We start from the raw sequence: 23,441 nt of genomic DNA on the forward strand, positions 1-23,441 counted from the left end.
TTCATACACTAATGACAAGAATTATCACCGTCTGAGTAGTTCAGGACTTAACAAAAGGTACAAAACAATTAAGCCGTGATTAACAGTCAAGTGTTTCTGTAATTACAGAGCTAGGTTTTGTGATTCTGTTTACTGGCTTTTCTAAAACAGAAGAAATCCAGTTGCAGAGACTGGTTTACTTAAAAAAACCCACCGGTGATACACGGGAAAGTGGGGATGGTGCTGTTGGCTCCTGAGAAGACCCAGCCCTGCCTTATAGTGTAGCACCCGGGGCTCCCAGCAGGATGGGGAGCCTCATTAATGCACGTTGATGAGATGATTTGGTGCCGTTAGGTGACAGATTGTGTTGCAGTGCCAGGGACTACTAAATTGAAAGAAAAGCATTAAAAGATGCTTTTTCCGATGCCCTATATGGCAGGGCCTTGTAATCTCCCTGCTACCCAGCTCTTCTTGAGGCAGGATCTACCCCTCAGTACCCTTAAACGTAAAAGGATGAATTGTTTTTGCATGGGAAAACATCTCATTGAATAGAAGAGAATGTAACTTCACTTTTTACTTACAAAGACTTCCGAAAGCAGTTTTCAGAATTACATAAGAGTGAGGGAATTAGATTAGGGTAGCAGGATAGAGAAATTAAAAGGTTTAGACAAAAAGCATGATTTTCTGTGAAGAGGGCGGAAGCGGCGTTGGAGGTCGGTTCTGCACGGTGCTGGGTGCCCTTTGCTGCCTGTGCAGCTGGGAGGTGCTGCAACGTAAACGTACCGGAGGGCTAGATCTGTTGCATCCGTTTAACTCGTCAATCTATAAAGATCTGTCAAACATATGGAAGAGGAAGCTGGGATAAATTACAAACGGTTTAATTATTGGGTACTGCCATAAATATTTCTGCTAACCTCCTGGGGATTAAAAAAGGTCTTGTTTTCTCTCTTGCCAGCAACGAGATAAAAGGCTGAACAGATTTTCCTAAGGCTGAAGCTCCAGCTCCGCTGGGTTGTGTCCAGGGACCGGCAAGTCCCATGGGACAAAGGGAAATTCGGCAGCTTGGCGGAGCTGTATCACTCCTGAGTCTCGCCTAAAAGCTCCCGAGGTCATTGGTAGGTTATTTATAAGCAATCAGAAATCAGGAGTGATTTGTTATTACTGAGAGATGCTAATTCAGATTCTAGAGGGGATTCATTAGCTGAAATGGTTTTGCTGTGTGCGAGTTGATAACAGCCTTCTGGGTGCAATGCTTCTGGCTTCAGAGGGTGTCTGATGGCTTTGGGAGGAGGAAGGAGCCCAAAATAGAAGCAGTCTCGTACCAATGGTTATTTGACTCCTTGTTGCCATTTTTTTTCCCTAGATATCTTACTGTGTGGTCAACGATCTCAGCTCATCCTGGGATCTCCCAGATGGCCCTCGAGATGGGAATCCTCTCCCCAAAGGGGATGTTCTCTTTTCATAGCCTAACCCTTTTCACACCATATTTTTTCCCCGGTGTCACCGCAGGGCTGTGGAGAACTGCTTGCAGGAGACAGCACCACCAGTTAGGAACCAACTCTTATTTGTTTGGAACAGCGCAAGACAAGGACAGAAAAATACATAAAGTAATAAAATACATAGGCAGCATGGCTACAAATCATTTTGTTCCTCTTGGCAGAGGAGTTAACTATTGAAGAAAATTGGGCAATTGGTGTTGCTGCTAGCTCTACAGTGCTTTTGGACGGACAAGGTGGCAGAGCTAATTTTCAACCCTGCTGGGATGGAGAGAGCTGTAAATTACAAAGGGTGGAAAAATGCCACAATAGAGAGATGAATAGAGGGGAAAGAATTGGTTTCTTCCCTTGAAAGATTTCTAGTGATATGAGAGAGACCTAGTTCTGAGCTAAAAAAGGACCAACCGTCTTACTTGTATTTCACAAGTGCTCGCTTACTGTTGGCACAAATAAAGTAGGCACCCTTATTGCTGATATACACTTGAGAAAGGAGAAAAAAAACCTTCTGCCTTTATTTTCCCCCTTCCAGTTCCTTCCCGGTGTAGCTGGTTTCACTGAATCCTCCGTAGGATCAGCTCATTAATCAGCCTCTGCTGCTCTTTCTGTAGGTCATTTGCAGAAAGCCTCAAGGAGGAGCAAGGTGGATATAAAATGGGGCTGTCAGGGGACAGCAGAGCAGAGGAGACATCATCTCCTGTGGAGCTGGGACCTGCCAGGGAGTCTCAGCTTTGCCTGCCGTGTCTGGGATGTTTGCAGCATTTCTCTCCCTTGCTGATTCCCTTGTGTCTAATAATAGGGTTGAGCTTCCATTTGGTGGTGGATATTAGTGGAGGCTTCCTCCTCTATCCAAATGCCTTGCCAAACGCCAAATGTGTTGCCTTTGCTTAATGTTTGCCAGGCTCTTTAGGAGATGAATTAGCTCAACACAGATATAATTATTCCAGCAGGATGATCGCTTCTGTGAGGCTCCGACTGAAATTTCCCTGATGCAAGGATTGTGGGGAGAGGGCATGGGGCAGGAGTATGAAGGTGACAGCCCATCATAGTAATGAGCCTCACAATGTTGAGGGAAGAGTTCAACATTCCAGTTTGGCTGGTGGAGGGTGGATCTGATTTATTCCGATGGCTTTTGGCCCATGAACATCCTCTGATGTAAGCCCAGCTGGAAAGACAGATACCTGGGGACTTCTGCAGCAGAAATAATTTCCCAGGCTCAAGATGCTGTGCAAGCTGAAGCAGTGTTTGCTACTCTGAAGCCTTCACTGCCCCATTTCCAGGTGATTGTTCCCAGTCCTGTGCCAATCCTGGATTATGGCTTGGGGAGGGGGTGTGTGTGCTGAAAGGGAGTGGATCCATCTTGGACATTACTAACAGAAAAGTTCACTCACTTTGGTAGAACTAGAGTATTTGTTTTGTAAGTCATCTGGTCTGGTTTTAGAAACATAAAATGTTCATGAATGTCATCTCTCTTGATGACTTGTTTTAGTGTTGAATTATCTTGAATGTGAATAAAACTTTGGTCCGTGTCTGGTCTGACGGTGCCAGTATTCAAATTGAAGGTCTGAAAGGCTTTGCTGGGCTGTACTTGCATGGAAGGAAAAAGTGCTGCAAAACAGGTTCATACATTTCCTTTTTGTGCTGTGAGTAATTGCAGTTGTGGTTTGTGCCCTGCTGTGCTGTTTCCACCCCCTAAACCAGAGGATGTCCCAGGAGCTGCTGGTGGGAGGCTGGCAACCCCGGGGGCTGGCAATCCCCCCTTGGGGCAGTGAGACTTTGATGGAGGTGGGAATCACAGGGAAAATGTGTCCCCTAGGGACCCTTTCCTCCAGGAGCATCAGGAATGAAAAGCTGGGTGGGAATGGAAAGCTCTTAAAGTAATAATAATAAAAAAATAAGCTAAGCCATCCATCAGGCAGTCACCACCTACCAGCACACGGTGCAGCCTGAGGAGATGCTCTGGTTTACCCCAGTGGCTTGAGCACGGCAGCAGCCAAGGGCATTTCTTTTAACCCCCCAGCACTTAGTTTCTTTCTTTCTTTCTTCTGCAGTGAGCTGAGCTATTTACTGAGAAAATAAAATGTAATGTTTAAAAATATAACAGAATGGGTGTGCTTTAAAGCAGGCGGTGGGAAATGCGAGAGGCGGCTCTGAAGTGCCGGGCTCTGAGCGCCTGGAGTACGTACCCCTCCGGTGCAGCGCCCGGCTGCTGCGGGCTGGCCCGCTCCTCAGGACACGGCTGTGGTTATTGCCGGAGGGGAGTAAAAGGTTTCTGTTTATCTTTGGGTTTGCTGTTTCAAAAGGAAGACAGAATAAATACCTGTCAACAAAGCTTTTACCTCTCTGCCGCTGTGCAATGCAGAGACCATTTGTGATTAATAAAGAGTGACCTCAGCTCCAGAGAAGTCGGAATTAAAGTAATGCGAATAATGGATTTTTCTCCTGCCTTTATGGGTGGCTCCAGAAGGATCAAGCGCTAATTTCATTTGGGGTTCATTTACAAAGACAGTTTTTTCTTAAGTTTAGGTTGTGGGGTTTTTTTCTTCTGTAATGTGAAAGCATAACCTCAGCAAGGAGACGGCTTCCAAAAGCCACCATCTTCTGTCCATTACAAACCCTACTGATGCAGAAAACACTCGTCTGATTTTGGCAGGGTATTTGGGACACATGCTGGAAGGATGTTGCTTTACACATCTTGATATTTATTTTCTTGAATGTGAGTTTAATAGACCATTGATGTGAGGAGTGGTGGGCATTGCGCATCCCTGGCGTGGCAGGTCCCGTGAGGACTGGAGGTTTGTGAGACACTGCTCTCCGTTCCTTTGGAGTAACCACCAGCATCCCTGAGTTATTTCAACACCTTTTCCTCCAAAATGCTGCACAGCCAAGCCCTGCACTTGGAGAGTGCTTTGGCAGCAGCACGACCTACACGTTTTATGCCATCAGCTCCTCACAAAAGATAAAAGCCAGAAGGCAGAATGTGATTTGGGGTTTGATCCATATTTATGTTGGGCCTTCAAGTTGCTTTGGAGCATGATAATTCTTCCTTCTGGATTTCTGGGTCCAAACCTTCAACCATTAATGTCAGCTTGCACTGTAGGATTAACAAGTATACTGGAAACAATTTTGTTGCAGGCAAGTTATTAAAGATTGAATGATGGCAGAAGATGCCTTGAAAGCAGTGTGAATAGTTTAATATAGATATAAATATTAAAGTGTCAAGAGAAAGTATGTAAGAAAGACAATCCCTGAATGGTATAAGGAGTAATAGGTATATATTACATTTCAATAAATTCACTTTAAAGGATTCTGCCCAATTTAATTCAGACCTTACAGTTAGGTATGTGGGGAAATAATTGCTACCAGTCATCAAAAAGAAAACTGGGGCTTTTTTTCACTTTTTGCCTCTGAGTTTTTAAAAGTAACTTGGGAGCTGTGGATGCTGAACACGAGGGAATGGCAGGTGGGTTTTGAAGGTGTAGGGATGCTGTCGGGGCTGCGCAGATGTGATCTTGATTCCTGCGGCACAGCGCAGGTGTTCAGGGCTGTGCACTGGACGGGCTGCTGCACCAAGCACGCGAGTTTTACCCTACCCGTACGCTCAAATTTTGGCTGTTTTGGAGATGTAGCCCTACCTAGTAAATAACTAGCTATTAAATTGTGCAATTTGCTGTTCCTTTGAGGGGTGGATGGGGGTGAAGGATGTTGAAGTGAAAGAAGAAGGTCTCAGGAGGAGACTGGAAGGATGGAGGGATGGGAGCAAGGGGATTTTATTGCGTCCAAGCCCTACAGCAGGGAAGAGTTTTGCTATAAGTGCATCACTTCCCAAACCAGCACTTCAAGTGCAGATCCCTGAAGTCTGAAGCTGGGCACTTAAAAAACAGTGAATTGCAGAGTACCCGAGCTCTTCTAAAAGGGCCATTTCTAACATCAATTTTAAAAGTAAATCTAATTGAGGTCAGAGAAATAAAATATCTAAAGATGGGCAACAGCTCTACGGATCGAACAGCCTTACTCTGTGCATCTCCTGGTCCAGACCCACCGCTCCTGCAGAGCTCAGGGTACCCAGATATGGCACACGCTTGGGTGAGGCTCGCTCTTTACTGGTGGAGGCTTTATCTGACCATTTTCAAAACTAAACTGGTTTTTGCTTTGTGTTTAGCAATCTGAAATTTTCCTGGTCTCCTGCATAAAGCAGCAAACATTTATTCATTCCTGGGTTTTGACCTAATTACTGGCCGTAAATATTCAATTTCTGCAAGGGAGCAGAGAAGAGATGATAAAGCAGAAGCCCCAATCAAATGACACAGATGTGAAACAGCCTTTAATTGATTTGCTTTTGTCAGACATAATTAAGTCCCACATTTCATTGCAGTCCTTGGCTCACGTTCAGATCTCAAAAAGTCTTTGGTGATAAGGAGTATTTTGGCTTCAAATGAGACTGATGGGTTCTTGCAGGAGGGAGGGACGGGAGCTTGCACAGGAGGCATGGCATTTTATGTTGTATTGGCTGAAAGTAAAGCCATGAGGCACAGCCAAAACCCAGCTTTTTGATTGCAATGAAGTGCCAAGATGTCACTCCTCCTTCTGTGCGTCTTGCTTGTGTATTCCTTCCACTGCTGTGAGAATCAGTTGCTTCGCAGTTTGTCAGCTCTGGGTGGGCTCAACTGCCCACCCTATCTGGCACAGCTTGAATGTATTTGCTTAAGTACATCCTTAAATCTCACCTATATATTTTTTTCCCAGATAAGGATGGACTTCAACACATATCCAAGTGCTTCAACACATATCATTGAACTGGGCCCCGTGCTGTGTCCACGAAGCCCATGCCAGCACACCCGTTATGTTTTGCTGGGAACAGTGTCAGGAATTTAGATTCCTTTATGCTGCTCATTGTCCTCTAGAAATAAGCAGCGCCTTTTCCCTGACATATGAAAGAAAAAGAAACGATTTTGCAGTATAATGAAGGAGCTGGGTCAATGGCTTGAGTGGCAAAACCCAAACCAGTCCATATTATATTCTATTAGCTGTGGAGTAGGGTCCTGCTGGAGCTGCCTAGGAAGGGAGGTGGTGAGTCTGTATGGGGAGTATTTGGGACATCTTTGTTAAGAGGCTGAAGATATCCAGGGAGCTTTAGATATGAAGGCTTCTGTAAGGTTTTCATAACTCCTGGCAAAGGAGAAGGACATGAAAACCTTCCTTTGCCTTGCTCTCTTTCTCTCTATTGTGTTATTTAATCTCACCTTCGCTCAGTGGAATTCTTATGTGCTGAAAGGAAATGAAATCTCTGCTGTGTTATTATTGCTCTCTGCTTAGATAAATAACATCGTGCTGAATTCAGGGTATTGCATGCTGGCTTTTACCTTCCAGATGCGCTGTTCTGGGGAAGTGTGGCTCTAACGGGTGGGAAGCGCTTGGAGGTGTTGCAGAAAAATCTTTAAATCCTCACCTTTGGAGCTGTAGCCTTTAATAAGTAAACAAAGCTACAGGGTGTTTTTGGTGAGAAGGACTCCAGGAGTTGTCGCCTACCTGGAATACCACAGCAATAGCTGAGTTTGGATTCAGTGGGGTTTTAACAGAGATACTTTGTCTTGCTTTAGCTTGATGAGATGAAAAAGCCCTTTTCCAAAGGAAATATGGTTTGAATCTCCAATTCACTGACAGTGGCGATGCTTTGACATGCAGAGACTTTGGGTTTCACACAGCCCAAGGAATGACTTTGTTGCTCTGAAAGCAGATATATCCCTAGCTGCGGTATGAAATGTTCTCATGGGACAGTCCCCCTTCCCCCAAAATGCAACAGAGAGTGCCAACATGAGCCTCAGCTTCCCAATGCATTGATTTAGGGTTGACGCTCATAGTCCAGCAAGTCTGGGAGACCTCTGATATATGGGAGGAAGGACAGGAGATTTGGGGAGAGCCTTCCACGTGCTGAAGATTAGGAGAGAGCTCAGCCTGCAGCATGGATGGTTGCCCTAAAACTGAGCCTAGAAGAACTTGAGGATGGAGAGGGAGGTTGGTTTGGTGTTTGATTGTTGTGAGTGGCTGTGGACTCTGCCTGCTGGTGACCAGCGCTGTGATGGCCACATGCCCTCTACAGAGGTCATGAAGGAGGCTTGACATGGTAACCATCAGCAGCTGTGGTGCAGTTTTTCAATTGACTGCTGTGTCTGGACCATTTCTATTTCAGGATATCATCCTCCTGGGGTCCTGCTAAGATCTGAGAGCAGATTCAGATGACAAACTCTCCCCATGATCTCTGTTTCAACCTTGCCCTGAGGGTTGGCTGCCAACACTCAGGTCTTTTGCAGGTGCTTTGAAACATGCTGAGAGGTTGGTTGTGTGCATTGACTCATCTCTTGCTCCAGAGGGCTGTTTCATGCTCTTTTGAGACTTCTTTGCTGCTTTTAAGTTGTCCGCAATCTCCAGACTGGTTAGGACCTCAAGAAAGTGTGGAAAAGGATGAATCTAATTCACTTTTTCATTAATTGAAAGAAATTTCAATTCACTTTTTCATTAATTGAAGAAAAAAGAATTTATCCTTCGGAGAGAGAATGTTATTTTTCAACTGAGAATTTCCTTATTCAGATTAAATTTCTGTCCAGGATGGGGTGGGGGAAATAGACGTGGCTTAAGACAGGCAGACAGGTGCAGAAACCTAGAGAGACCCAACTCCTGTAAATAAATGCTTGCTCAGAAATGTGATGGGAAATGCTGAGAAGCTGAAAATTTGGGAATCACCCTCCTGGGAAGGGAGATTGCCATCCACAAGAGCAGGGATTGCTTTTGCTCATAGCTCTGTGAGATCTCTTTCTTCATGCTGGAGGAGTGAGGAATGAGGGTGGATGAGTCCGTTACCTAATGAACTCCAGGGAGGTGGGAGAGGGGTCCTTTGTCCTTCACCTGAGGAAATGCTGCACCATGGAGTGGGGTGGGCTCTGCTCTTCCAGCTGGTGATCTGCAGAAAGAAAACCGCTGTCATTGCAAGGGGCACTGAAGCTGACTTCTGCTGGAAGTCCTGTGCAGCCAGTAATTAAAACACTGTGTGGGTTTCTCGTACTGATAGCTAATAATTTTCTAACACAAAAGGTGTTTTGATCAAACCCCAAGCCTATTCTGGACCTGGTCGCTGGACAGGAATTTTGTGGTTGCCTAGGAACCAGTGATCAGAGCCTGATTACATCCAATATGGGCTGACAAAGGGCATTTTCATCAGTATCATCGTTGTTTATGGCCATACGGTCCTAGGCAGCTTCCAAAGGGCTGACTCTCCAGAGCTGGGGAAAATTGTGCTTGGAATTATCTGGAAGCTAAAATATGAGCAGAAAAGGATGAATGAACATTGGGATTTTTTAGGTAAAGATCATCATGTGGACAAGCCCCTGGATTTTGTCATAAAGAGATGTTGGCTTTGCCTCAAGGATCTCCCTGATTCAGGAGCCAAGTCAGAGCAGATATGAAAAAAAGAAAAAAGAAAAAGGAACCAGATAGCAAATGATGTTTATCAGAAATTATGAAGCTTAGCCAAATGATGAGGGACAATTATTAAAAGAGCTTGAAATCTGTGGCTATCAAGAGTAAGGACAAAAGACTTTAAATATCTTTAAACAGAAAAACAATAAAAAAATAAAAATGGTGCCGGCTGGTGGGTTCATCACTGGATGACATGGTTCAATCAGTGCAATAATATCTGGTCAGTATTTCTTTGTGGCATTTGGAAAGACAAAATGATGTGCTTTATCTCCCTAATGGGAGATAAAATCTTTCCCATTCCATCTCTAATCAGCAGGGTAGTAAATTATATCTGTGTTGTCAGGGGGTACACTTAGAAATCAGTGTCCATATAACTTGTGTTTGAGAGTCTCAGAAGAGCTGGCTCAGAAGATTGGGGTCTGCAGATGTTCATTTTTAATCAACAATAGAAAAGCTGGGAAAGGGCTAGTTTTTATTTTGAAAAGACTGTCATTATATCCCAGATAACTACAAGCTAGTAATCCTGGACAAAATAGTGGTATAGGTGAAAGGGAATTCAGATGATGAAGAATTAAAGGCTAGGAATAAAACTATTTGGTTTATGAAACATAGGTCTTTAGAAGAAGTCTGAATTCATTAGCTTAGTCATGGTTATTAGGTAGCTCTAATACGCCTAACGTTTTGCAAAGTGTTTGGCATAGTTTCATGCAGCATTTGGATTAAGCCACTGGAGGAGACACACTGAAAGGGTGGTGGGAGCAGGTAAGTGGCAGGGCTGGGGGATCGTTACCCCGTGGTGGGAGCTTTGCTGGGAGATCGGCAGTGATGGAGGCTTGGCTTGTGCCTCCATCAGGTCCAGCACTGGCCTTTTCAGGATGTAAAGCCTCTTGCTGCGCTATTTGTTATAGCATTGAGCTTTTTCTTTTTTCTTCCTAGGATGCAGTAATCTGTAAAAATGGGTGAGGGTGTGATCCAACTGAAAGGAACATTTTTTAAAAGAAAATAAAACAAAATAAAAATAATAGTATAGTCTACCCAAGTGGCTGTACTCTATCCAAGAAGGCACTTGGATAAGTTCTCAGCACTTGACTTAACCAATGTGTTAACAAATGCATGGGTATGATAGGATCTGTGTCCAAGGTACCTTCTTTACAGTGCCCTGAGTAGCACTGCAGACAGCATCTTCCAAAGCCAAGAAACAGGATCTTCACCTTTCTGTCTTCTCAAAGGTTCTGAGGGCTCCATGTAGACAAGAGGATCAGCTGAAGCTGTCAGAAGGCAGATCAGGAGGTCAGGTCAGGAGATCTTTGGACTTGAATCAGAGCTGGGAAACCACTGCCTGGAGTGAGACAGGTTCAGAGGAATGAGGTGTTTGTCTTTGCTTTACATCTCACCATCTCTTTTCTGGCACCTCAAGGACAGTGTTTGTGCATTGAAAGAAATGAGTTGCTGGAGCAGCCCTGCCCAGCCAGCCTGGTGGCTCTCTGGGGACTGAGACACTTTAATCCACTGACTGGAATGAAGTCCTCTGTCTCCTCAGCCAGGGCTGTGCTGGGCAGCCTGGGCTTTGCCACGGGGGTTGCTTCCTCCTCTCCCCCAGCCCTGTTGTGCTGATGGTCCTTGCAGCACTCCTCTCGTGCACACACGCGATTAACCAAACCTGAAGTTACTCTGCATGGGGTTGCTTTGACTCTGCAAAGGCAAACTCAGTCCTGGTTTAGAGCTGTACCTCCCTGTGCAATTCCGCCTTCTCCAAGGACTGCTCCTAGCTGTGGGCTATTGGAAGCAGGGAGCGATGCTGGCCAAGCCTCACTTTTCCTCCCAGCATCACCCTGGCTATTAGCAATAACCCACAAGCAAGCCATGAAGCCCAGAGAGAAACACAAATTCACTCCAAAAGAGGACCCGAGCTATTCATTCTTCTTGTGTTCCTACTTCGTTTCTAACATTCACTTGAAAGGACACAATGCTGCTGTGAAGGATGTGCCAGCAGAGCCAACAAGCACAGGCAGAGCCTCTCGGAGTTGCTAGGTGACTGCTGCCCTCAGGGCATGATCCCCCAATACCGCCTGCTCCCAGGATGAGTAATGCATCTCGTTTGCATCCATTGGACAAAAATGCTGTCACTTGGGTCTTGCTGGTTGAGTCATTCCCGCTGGGAGCAATGGGTTATGTGGGTGGCCAAGAGAGGCTCCTGCCACCCCGGAGGTGCTCAGCCCCCAGAGCAAACCTCTCCCACTGGGCTGGGGTTGACCTCAGGGAGCATCCTGGTCACCTGCCACTCCATGGTCCCATGCCAAAGAGCTGCTCTCAGCACACAAGCACAGCAATAGCAACAAAAAGGTGTGCCCGTTGACCAATGCTCTTTGGCTAACAATCAAAGATCTTGTCTGAATTTTTTTGAACTGTCCCTAGAGGGTAGAGAAGCCTTTCATATCCCAACTGTAAAGAACAAGATATGGGCGGAAGGTGAAATGACCATTTCAAGGTGCAGCCAGGACTGTGATGCAGGCATTGACCCCTTTGGGTGTGCAAGCAAATGCTTGTGACATGTCTGTGGACTTCCAAGGTTTTAGATTAATTTCTTGAGTTAAAGACGGTTATAGTATAACATGAAAAAGTTGTTCGGCTTATCTTCCTTCTGGTTTCACATGTAAGACATGATTTCAGGTTAAATGCTGTTTTGGCAGTGGCTCAGTGATGTTAGGGGCGAATCGATGAACAAGACTGTTAAGATCACTCCTTCCAAGAGGACAAAATGGTGATATTTTAGTCCATGGTAGCCAATGATTTTAATCCTTGAGTGCTGTCTCTTAAGAAGATATTATAAAGTACAGGGAAACTTGTTTTAGTGTCATTCCCTGGCCAAGTCGAAGAAATTGTAACCCGTTGTGTTTTCAAGCTGTTCCTACTCAGTTCTGGCATCAGAGAGGTGAAGTGGTGGCTGCAACCAAAGTGGTGGGATACAGCTCCCAGCACTTGTTACACAGTGGCAGCCATCCATGGGCCACACCGTGGCAGATGCTGCACAGACACAAACTGAACAGCGGTTTGTACCTCGAAGAGTTTGCAATTAAAGCTGAAGGGAGAGGAGTGGGAGAGTGAGGAATCAATGGCAAAATATGAGCCATTATTTTCAGCAAAGGTATTGGACATGCTCGTATCCAGCTGGGTTTGGGAAGCTTTTATCTAGAATATAGAGTAAACACACACTAAGAGGTGAAGGAAAAACTTTTTCCACCAAGATTTCATTATTGGAGAAAAGCTGCTGCAGATGAGCTGGGAAATATGGTCTGGGAGCAGAGTGCGGGCAGCAAAGCAAGAACTGTCCTGTAGCAGGGCTTGGGGGTGGGGGTTTCTTTCACAAAACATCAGGAGGTTTTGGAAGCCCTCGGTGAGCTGTGGATGTGATCTGCACAAAGGGCACAGACTCACGCAGCTAACAAGCTCCAGGGCAGCTCATCTGCCTTTGATTTCAGGCTTTTCTCCAAGCAGGGATGGTAAATTGTAGGCAAAAATAATTCCTGTCAAGGATCTAATGATGCTTCAAGTTTCTGCAACCTTTCAGATAAACAGGGTGGAACAGTGCAGTGAATTTTGTAAGAAATCTCTAAAAATGTGCAGTGAACATAATGAAGTAAAATTGATCTGTTGTTTTCTCTCAGGAAACAAATACTGCATGAGGATGCAAAAAGAAGACAGGCCAGAAAAATACAGCTGTACTCTCAAAATGGGTCAGTCATCGGGACAGCAGCTGTCCTCAGACATTAATGTTTTGACATAAAAGAAAAGAAAAGAAAAATTAGGAGCCGTATTTATGCAGCTGCACATTAACATCTAAGGATTAAATCCTCCAAACAGCCCATCTAAATATTCAGCCCAAAGCCACATAAATGCATGATCTGAAGAACAACCTTGAGACATGTGCACTTGCCTTGCTGAAAGACAGGAATTTGGAAAAGAGAGCATGAGTCTATGATTCAGAGCTGAGCGAGAGTCACTTTACACATAAAAGGCAAAACCAGGAGTTAACTGGGAAAAAAGACAGGTAGCACATTTCAAGCGCATAATGCCCTTGAGGGGACAGATAGCAAACTGAATGAAGGCAGCAGCTGCTCAGCTGGGTTGGGAAAAGCTCAGAGATGTCCCTCAGCAGGGCTGCGAGTAATGCGTGATCCCAGGAGAAATGATCTTGGGCATCTTCATCTCTGCCTGAATCCCTCGGTAGAGTCCCAGGTAAATCAGTACAACAGCCCTCTGGGGTAAGTGAGCTCCCAGGGCAGCAGGTCAGAGCTTATGGATGGGACCAGGGCCATCAGTGGGTACATCCCAGGGTCCCTAAATGGGTTCAAGACAACATGGGTCGGGAACGGGTCTTTGTTTTCTCCTCTGTGGCCTGTGCAAAGGCACCGGGTGGTGTTGGGTTCTGCCCTTGCAAAATTTCAGGGGAGCTCCAAGGTTTGGACCGAATCAGCTTCTTACTGCAGGCTTAGGGATGTCCAAACGGGTGAGCCTGACCCAGCGAGAGGGCTGGCAGTTGTGCATGGCTGATGTTACTGACATACACCCAGGGGCTTATCTGGACCCTGACATGCCTGAGGGTTTTGCTGTGCCTGCGGGGTTGCCGTCTTTCATCCCAGATGTGACAGTCTGCCATAGCAGGGAACAGGCTTCATGGGGTGTCTGCAGAGAGCTGCACCCTTCTGAAGATGCTGCTTGGAGGCAGGAAGGGCACAGCTCCTGCTCCCAGCACTGATCCACAGCCGGAGGAGTGACCTGGGAACTGAGAAGCGTGGTTTCCTAAATGACTTCCGAAAGGCTTTCCGGTGCTTTTTAAATATACCCCGTCATCCAGGGCTGTGACGAAGCAGAGATCTGGTTGGTGCTTTGCTGCGCCCAGGGTGGAGGCTCAGCAGTGGCAAGGGGATTGCTGAGGATGGAGAAGGTCCTTGTGTCGTTTTGGGGTGGGAGAAAGAGGATGGTGCTGGCAGACCCACGCAGAGAGATTGGGGGAATGCTCCTGCCCAAAGTAATGACGGACTGCGCGCAGGTTAGAAGATGGATGAACGCAGACTTGCAGGGGGAAGAGGCTGGAAGTCACTGCTGTGCGCGTAGATGGTGGTGCTAGCAGGGCTCACGTTTATAGCGGCGCGTGTTTACTGCCGGCTTCTGCAGCTGCCATAAACCATTTCCGCACTCCCGAATTCACGGCTGGCTCTCGAGAGCCCTTCGCTGCACCGCGTGGGCACGGGCGTGCTCTGAGAACAGGCAAGTGCCAGCCCCGCTTCTCAGGGGCTGAAAGAGCAGAGCTCTCCCCTGGCATTGGAGGGCTTCACGTGCCTCATCGAACTCCCTTGTCAGATTTTGCTGTGACTTGTTGTTAAGGAGCAAAAAACCCAACAGCTTCCCAGCTAACTAGGAAATGATTTTTCAACACTCTCCTTGAGGACAGCAGCTGCACCTGGTATTTCTTAGAATGAAAGCAAATGTTTTTCTTTCTTTCTTTGTTTCTTCCTTTTTTCCTAGAAATTAATTTTCAATCACGCCATCTGGTTGCCAGAGGTGACATTTTCTGCAGCTGAGGTAGTTGATGTCACGGGAGGATGCCGTGGAGGACTCTGAGCATTTCTGTTTCAGATTTCTTTTGTTTATTTTCCATCAAGGTCACTGTGTCACTTAACCAGGGTTTGACTCTTACTTTAGCTGGAGCTTTCAAGAAAATGTTAGTGCCATCATTTCTTTCTGGGAAAAATGCTGTGCAAGGTTGACAGAAACTGCAGGAAAATTTGGGTGAAATTCATCTAGAATTGAGCTAGGGATTAAAAGGGGATATGAAAGTTTGCTTTGAATTTGTGGTCTTTGTTTGTTCTGTTTAGATCCTCGTGATGATGTGCTTTCAGGGAAATCAGTGCACATCAACTGAACTAAATCCTCAGGGAAAGGAAAATAAAAGGAACTAAAATCTTTACAAAAATGTTCATCATGCAAAACTTTTAAGCTTGGTACATTTCCATGCTGGAAATAAAGGCATCCTACGGACCCCTAAACTACCAGGTGTTACTATTAGTTTTATGTGGAACTTCCTTAGAAGAGGATGTATGGAATTTGTGCAGGCAAAGCAATGAGGCATGCAGGGAGAAAACCATCCCCTGTGCAAATCCATCAGATCCAGCAGGATGGATGGAAACGTGCGTGCATTTCTTCTCCACGTGCCCACTGGTGGGCACAATCTTTGCATGCTCAGATGAGTGTGTTGCAGCCCCCAATTCCCAATTTACACCCAGTGTTGCAGATATAATACACGGAAACTGGGGTGTTGTGGAGCCACTAGCCAGTTTGCTGGTGTCCACTTCCATGGTTTCCTGGATGTTTGGGTCTTGGTCTGCATGGTGAGTGGGGCAGGACTGAAGGTGTCAAACTCTTCCCTTGAAATACTGAAGATTATTGTTTCCCCTTCAGCTACTGAAGTTTGGCAACACTTGCAAATGTCATTGCCTGTCAGGAATATCTTCTGCGTTTCCCATCCCCTGGAGTGGAGGCTGCCTATCAAGTGTTTCTTCTTCACAGTTTAATGCTTCTGGTAAAACGACTGATTTGATTTTTACATTTTGTCTGCACAGAATTAGCACATATCACATGCTTGAGCTGCCAGTTAAAGGAAAAGCCAAGGAATGGTCACGGGAATAAAACAAGTTATCCCTCCTGGGGCTACTTCAGCAGACCAAGCCTAGAAGGCAAAAGGCATTTAGTCCGTGGGATCCCGTGAATGTTTGCAGGCGAGGGTGCCACCACATCAGCCACGCCGTGCCTGCCCTTGGTGGCAGCTGGTGGGTATCAACTGGCATGGAAATGGGGAGGATGAGGTGGTGGCTGCACATCTGGATGGGTCCAGGACTGACCAGCTGTGTGCTGTGGCTGGCTGGAGATGGGAGCTGAGCAGGGGCTTGTGCAGGCATCTGGGTTCCCCTGCAGTGGTGGGGTGCTGGAAAAGGGTGGTGGAGCATTTATGTCTCTCAGGGAACGCTGGCAACAGCAAGGGATTTTGCTGATATTTAGTGATGACATATCAATGTCTCCTTTTTATTTTTATCTGATAAAAGTGGTCTCTCTCACAGGCAGAGATCTCAGCTGAAACATTTACATGCAGAATTAACTCAAGCACTGAAAGCAAAAAAACGACCCAGAGAGGTGCACCTGTAGCACTGATAACCTTTGTTATGCAAGCAATGTTCAAGCTTCAAGGGAAGACCATCAAGATGATTTGCCAGGGAGACTTGCAAATCAGTATGACTCCCATAAACTGCTGCTGATGCATGCCTTGGAAAGGAAAAAGACACCTCTTCTTGCTTTAGACAGGGTCATTTACTGCGCTACCTTATGTTTGCAGAGGGATGCACTAGAAGTTAGTTAGATGCTGAGCACAAGTCTCCTCTTCCAACACAGCTGCTTCCCACAATGTTCACTCCAACACCTGCAGACTTGCAAGGGGACATGCAGTGTCTGTCACACACCAGGAATGGCAAAGCAAGGTCAGGAAAATGCAGCCTTGGGGCTTTGCAAGTGCTGCAAGAAGGTCAGCTCAAGGAAAGCTTAGATCCTTCTAACCTTCCATGAGAGAAATATTCCTATTTTTTTTTCAGGTGTCCTCGCTCCATCCTAGGTGTAAAAAAGCCCATGTATATTTTCAGGGATTGAAAAAGCTGACTAGACAGTGAGAACAAAGCCATATGCTACATGTCATCATTTATATCCTACACTTTCTAAATCCCCCACCAAGATCACAGTATTTTTCTCACTTATGAATTTTATGGAAGGAAAATAAAAGCCTAATAGAAGGCAGAATGAACTCCATGTTTTCTGCTTCAGCATCACCTGCTGGTTCCAATGGGATTTGCAAACCCCTGAAAGAGCTCAGGAGGTGTTGGGTAGGAGGTGCAAAGTAGCCCATTTTGCAGGCTTTGGGATTTCTAATGGGATGCGTGGGTGCTGTTCAGTAATGGCTCACTACCTGAAGGCTTAAATGAAGAAAACAAGGGCAAGAAGGACAGTAATAAGGCAGGCTTGTTAAATAATTTAAATTTTACTGTCGTACTCTGAGATTCACAATGAGGCGGCAATAAAAGGCATCCTTGGGCAACATTTAACAACCACCTTGGTGACTGTGGCACTGAACTGCTTTAGTAGCTACTTTAAAGTTAGTAGAAGCAACTCCAAGTATATTGTAAAATCTAATCCATCTTGTCTGAAAGATCAAAGTCCTCAGGAAAGCACAAATCCAAACCTCCAAAAGTATAATTGCCCCTGAGCTCCAGGAGCAATATTAAAAATGCTGTTTCCCTTCTTTTTCCCCTTTCTCTTTCCTCAGCCCTCATTCAGATTTTCATGAAACCAACTGATAGCGCGAGATGATGCCCCAGCTTGTAGGGTGATCTCATACAAAGATAAGATCTCAACTGAGCTTTATAATTTTTGGGCAGGGTTTGGTTTTATTTATTTCAAGAACAGCTGGGAGATTTATTTTGCTGTCAAGTCTGTCCTCTCATATGGATTGACCCTCAATGCAGAACAGGGACTTAATATGTCTGCACCAGACCTCAGCCATGGGGAAACCTTGGGAAGAACTTGTAGGAACATCTTCCTGGAACAGCCAGTGTTGGTGAAATACTGATATATGAGCATGCAGTGAAAGCTCAGGCAGCACATGGTGGCTGTTCAGAAGTCATGGGACAGAGGGTGTTGGGGCAAGGAGGAAATATTGTCCCAGGATTGTCCTGACCTGTGCAGCATTTTTATTATGTTAGAACTAGAAACCTTCAATCACACATCAGGGGTGGTAGCTGGAAGCATTCAACTTATATAGTTATTATAAAAAAATAAGAGAGATGTGGCAAAGGTCTCCCAAAGTGTCCTCAGAAATGAATTCAGTGAGATCCCAGAGGAATTAGATGTCTAAGACTGTTTTTAAGTTCTCCAAGGCAGTTCTGTCACTACTTTGTCACTCCAAAATGTGGAGGTTTGGTGCTCAGATGTCTAGATGAGACCTGAGGAAGGAATAGGTTTCCTGTCCCACAGAGTATGCCGAATGATTAGAAAACATCCCTTACTTACTGGATTGAATCTAAGACACTTCTGGGTAGTGCAAAAACCCCCAAGTTAATAGTAAGATTTCACAAAAGCATGTGAGATTTCCTAGTTTCATGTGTCAAAGCTGTTCTACACTTTGATGTTGCTGAGATCTGAGCAACATGGTATCTGGGCATGTCCATGGTCTCAGAAAGCCTTAGCACTTGCGGATGCTATCAGAATTTCTGAGCAATCTGAGATGATTTCCAGGGGAAATCTGATATGGTTTGTATTAGAGATGGACTGTTTGGAGCAGAGCAGACAAACATGCCTTGAGAGGTTGTGGTGTGAACCGAGCAGGGGATGTGATAAATGGGAAGGAGACTGAGGATCCTCATGGCTGTGCTGGTGCTGGCGAGGGGACGGGTAGGAAAGCCATCAGAGGTGGGTGCCCTCGTCAATCCAGCTCCCTGGTGGGATGCTGCTTTCGGATGACGGCGCCCTCAATTTGGATAGCTCTCACAACTGCAGCTCCTCTGGCATGACAACAGCACTTTGCAAGGCTGAGACATTTTTACCTCTCTGGGATGCTCCTTTACTCTCACCTCCTGCATTTTATCCCCAGGCTCCTGGTATCTCTCCCCCTCCATCCATCTCATAAATGAGTTTGCAGAGTTTGCAGCGCTGTCTGGGGTTCTGCAGGAGAAGCACGGTTTAAAAAGTCAATCCTTATTTCTGTGATTAGTGTAGCTGGCAGATCCTGCCTCTGGCACTGAGCTCATGCTGCTCTGGGAGATGGACTCAACCCGACACTGCCTCAGTGAAGGTGATGGAGGGTGCAAGTCTGGAAAAAGCAGAAGATATGAAGCAAAATGGTCTTGAGGGCAATGTGGGGGAAGTAATGAGAGGTTCAGAAACTGGGAATGAGCTGGGGTCAGGCCTGGCAGGAGCATCTCCCTGTGAAGGAGAGGATAAGGTGCTGAAGTGCAGCTATACCCCACCAACAGCCCCAAATTTGTTCCTTTTGTGGGTTGAGTGGGTGAGGGATAAAAGGCTGTGTGGGGGTAGGGGTGGTGTGGAGAGTGAGGGGCATGTGGAAGCAGAGAAGCCCTGGTGGGACCAAGCAACTTCAAGGTAAGGCTTTGGCTTGGGGCAAGGTGGGAGAGGTTCTTGCTGGAGGTTAAATACTATTTTTGTAGGGGAATGGTACAATGTTGTAGGGGAATGGGAGGGAAAGCTGAGCAGCCCAGGGTGCTGGATAGCCCCTCTCATGGTCTCCAGTGCACCTCTGCACACTCGATGCATGCGTGCCCATGGTCCTGTGGGCAGGCATGGCTGGACATAGTCACTGGTATCTCTGTGGCACAAATTTAGAACTGTTTTCCTATTCTGTCAAACCTTCAGGCCGTGGTTTTTGGCTCCTGTGAAGCAGCACAGCTTTGCTGGAACCAACTTATCCCAGCAGGGCTGTTGACTCTCAATCCCACATAAAATTATGGGGAGCTGGAGTGTATGTACAGTACTTCTGGCATGGCTTTTTGCATGACATCTTCAGAGTAAGCATGACAGCCGCATAAATAGCATATGTGAGGAGACATTACATATCTGCTGGTTGTTGCATATTATTTACATACATATCCCCTACCTAGCTGATGGTTCTTCCTAATTATAGATTCGTTAAAGACTGCAGTCTTTTCAAGGCAGATATTCAAGCCTTTGGAAAACTGATGGGAATGTTTTTCCCTCTACAGTTGCTTGAAATTTTCAGTAAACATCTATTGTTTTCTTTCGCTAGAAAATAGAGCAAGGGAAGGCTTCTGAGACTGCATTTAGGTGGGTTAAAACTGAAAAAACACCTGCCCAAAAGCAAGTATTCAGGCATCAGCTGCTATTGATCCAAATAACAGCAAGATCTTGAGTGGCATCTCTTTGGGGAAAGCAAGCTCAGAGGGAAGCAAACAGCAAATGGACGCTGAATATCTTGGTACTAGACTTTTTTGCAGCAAATTTGTTGCTCTCAAAGCTGTTCGCTATGTAAAATGACTGCAGTACAGAGGTGATAAGCAGATCCTTACTTTGAAAGACTTCTGTGAAAATCACCATCTGAGCACAGAGATGTTTTCTTCCCTAAGGGATAAGAGGTTAAAATGCTGGGATGGAGCTTGCAGGATCTGATTTCAGCATTGCTTCTGTTTCTTACTGACTACCTGTGTAAATCATGCAACCATCATTTCCTTTCCCTAAATCAGAGACCCTTCTTCTCTCAGCATCTGGGCTATGGGGACCTCCAAATAGTGAGGCGTGGATGCTGGGTACCCACTCCCAAAATGATGGGTAAAAAATCAATGTCCTGGGTGAGGAGACAGCAGGGGCAAGGAGGGTTTCTGTCTTGCGAGAATGGAAGAATTTGCTCACTTTAAGGTCGATGGGTTTGAGATGCAAAGAGGAATATGACTGTAAAAAATAATATAATGTTGCAGAGAGGATTGTTAATGGCCTCATCCACAATCACCCGAAATGATCAGTCCCTGGAAAATTGCAAATAATGATGGCAAACAATAAAATATCAGTGAAGTGGGTAGCATCATGTACTCTCTTTTTCCTGTTAGAACTTGAGGGATTTTGCTCTAAATGAATTTTTGGTGAAAGCAGGATCCACTCTAATTATTTGTAAATAGTAAGGATCAGGCTCACCACCGCACCTGGTTCTTCAAAATGCAGGCGGCTCCTGGCATTAAGTGCCTCTGGTTATTCTCCTTACCATGGGCCCTTGTAGCTTAATGGGGTATGGGACCTCTGGTCTTGGTGGCTGCTGTCCTTTGGACATGACCAAAGGGCAAGGTGTGCTGGAAACATAGGAGACACTGGAATAGGACTGAAGCAACTCTTCTTGTGAAGTTGTGCTCAGGTTTTGGGAGCTAAATGGCTCTTTCTTCTCCTATTGCGTGGTCCCAGGGAATGTAGCGGGAGCTGATGTATTTATTGGCATGGTAACTCCATGGCTTTGGGAGCTGGAGAGCAAATGGAGTGAAAAAAATGGGTAGAAGAGATTTCCTTTGTATTTGTACTTGCCATGGGCATGAGTTATACTTGTTTCACTGTCCTGCTATTTTAGAGAGAGGAATCAATTGACCCCAACTCTGTTAGCTAGGTGTCCCTGAGGATCAGCTGTCTCTTGCATGAAATTGTTTTATTGTATAATATGCCTGTTCCTGTGGATCAGTTCCTTGCTTGTAGCCTCAGGAATGGGCAGGGAGGTACCCAGCAGCAGTGTTGGGTTTTCAGGGTACAGAGGGAAGTAGGCACTGACCCCACGGCTCTGGCACAGCAAGCATCGAGAGCAGGCAGGTGGAGCTGCCTTTCAGGGCCTGGGGGTGGGTGAGCTCAGCTGCCTTGAGCTCTGCTGGCTTGAGCTAAAGGCTGTATGCAAGTGACTGGGCTTATATTTACGGCTAGGGCCAAGAGTAGATGGGATGTACTAGGATCAGTCACCTGTGATATGGACTGGATCCTCACCATCACCCTGCCACGTGCATCCTGAGATCTTGTCTCAAATGCGCTCTTCCTGAGAAGTTCAGTGATCTTGGAGAGGAAAAAGGGATTTCGAAACAGGTGGGGACATCCTGCTGACCCCATTCCCCTCAGTTGGTCTGGGTTTTAAGGAGTGTCCCAATCCAAGCTGAAGTCAGCAGGAATCTTTTTTCCACAATGTGTTTGTTCCCAGGCCCCTGTTTGCTCCTTGAGAAAGTTATTTCTTTTTTCTTTCTTTGTTCTGACTCTTAGCATTGCTAAAAAAGGGTCTGCAGAGACTTCTGCCATCTGTAAAAGGAGTCTGATGGAGAAAATACAGAAATTACAAGGAATATTATTGCAAATATTGAAGAAGCTGATGTCCCTCTTCTTCGTAGGTCTTATTTCTCATTCTTTGAATGAGTCCATCAGCGATGGAGGGCAGATAATCCACTTCTGGAATATCTCTCACTTTGCATTGTTACATGATTTATAACATTGCACAAGGAACAGAATTTGTCACTGCTGTCTCTGCGAAGGACAACTGAATCCCCTTGTAGAGGGGTAGAAGTGTTTTTTGGGGCTCAAGAGACATTTTTTTTAATTTGGCTATGACTTCTCATTGATTTCTTCCTGCTAGTTTCTCTGATGCTCTAGTTGTTGGCCATAGATCAGTGATATTATGTAAATCAGTCAGTGTTCATATACTGAACCCAACATCTCTGGCTCTTTCTTCTGGAGCTGGGGCAGGGCTAAGCAGTGATTTCCCCATGCTCTTCCATAGCTTGACCATCCTAGACATCATTTTCCATGTCTGTTTTGCAGGTTTTCCAGCTCTAGAAAGGTGCTCTTGCTTTAATTTCTCTAGCTGTAATGCAGTTTCTCTCTCTTTTTTTTTTTTTTTTTCTCCCCACTGAACCCCAATACCCTTAGTGTTTAATGGTTGCTGGAAGATGCAGTGACTGCTGGTGCTGCTCTGCCTGCTGAGCTGCAGACAGTTAATTTCCCTGCTCAGCACCCACCCAGCGAAGGGAGCAGCGATGCTCAAGGACCTCCCAGTGCTCACTGGTAACGCTGGCCTTGGGGAGGCCTTGGCTAGCCCAAGCCACTGCTAGGCTTTCCTTGACTTGTACAGATGCTTAGCAAAACCAAAAAGCTGGGAGAGAGGGAACAGAGAGCTCAGGGAAGCACTTGTAAAGCCAAGGCTGAAGAGGGTGAAATGGAGAACCAGAGGGAATGCTCCGAGGATGCAATTCTTGCTGGAGAGGGGAAGCTGGGGGGTTCTGAGCAACCAAAAGCTGACTATTGAAAAGTGTGAACAGTTGATCAGGAAAACAAGACATTCTGTGCTTTTTTGCATAAATTTTCAACAGCAAATAACAAATCTACCTGCGTGTCACATCTGTTTTTCATCCTACCAAACAGCATGAGCTATGATACTTGAATGAATGGGCTCACTGATGGTAATGCACTGCCAGTACCACCAGTTTTGATGGGTGGAGGATGTGTGTATTAAATAGAGATGTTTTCAGTGTTTATGGTGTGGACAGTGGTGGGAGAAATGAGGCTGTGTGTCTCCCTGTATGTGCCTGTTCTTGGTTGCTGAATTTATTTAAGTATGATCATTAACATCCAAAGAACAAATTTCACCCACCACCAGCGGCTGTGGTGCAAATTTAGCTAATTAGCCTTTGGCACGGGGTTGGTAGGTGCCAGTCATTCCAGGAGTGACAGCTGCATTTTTGAACCTTTGTTTTCCAGCCTTTCCAGCACACTCCATGTCCCCTCCCCAGCCTTCCTCCCTCTCCTCTCCAGCCCAGGCTCTTGTTCCCTGCATGAGAAATGATTTCACATCTTGCAAAATTAATTCTCTGCTCATGATGGCCTTGATTAAACAGATTGGCAAACTGTGCTAAAGGTGGC

General features: G+C 45.7%; 1 protein-coding gene across 1 annotated transcript in view; it reads left to right on the forward strand.

The window, feature by feature from the left end:
- The window catches only part of OPRL1 (opioid related nociceptin receptor 1), a 50,890-nt gene that overhangs the window by 10,897 nt on the left and 16,552 nt on the right, over window positions 1-23,441 (forward strand). The window lies entirely within an intron of this gene.

This window comes from Grus americana, chromosome 17 (genome assembly GCF_028858705.1).
Source record: "Grus americana isolate bGruAme1 chromosome 17, bGruAme1.mat, whole genome shotgun sequence".
In the NCBI taxonomy this organism is placed as follows: domain Eukaryota; kingdom Metazoa; phylum Chordata; class Aves; order Gruiformes; family Gruidae; genus Grus; species Grus americana.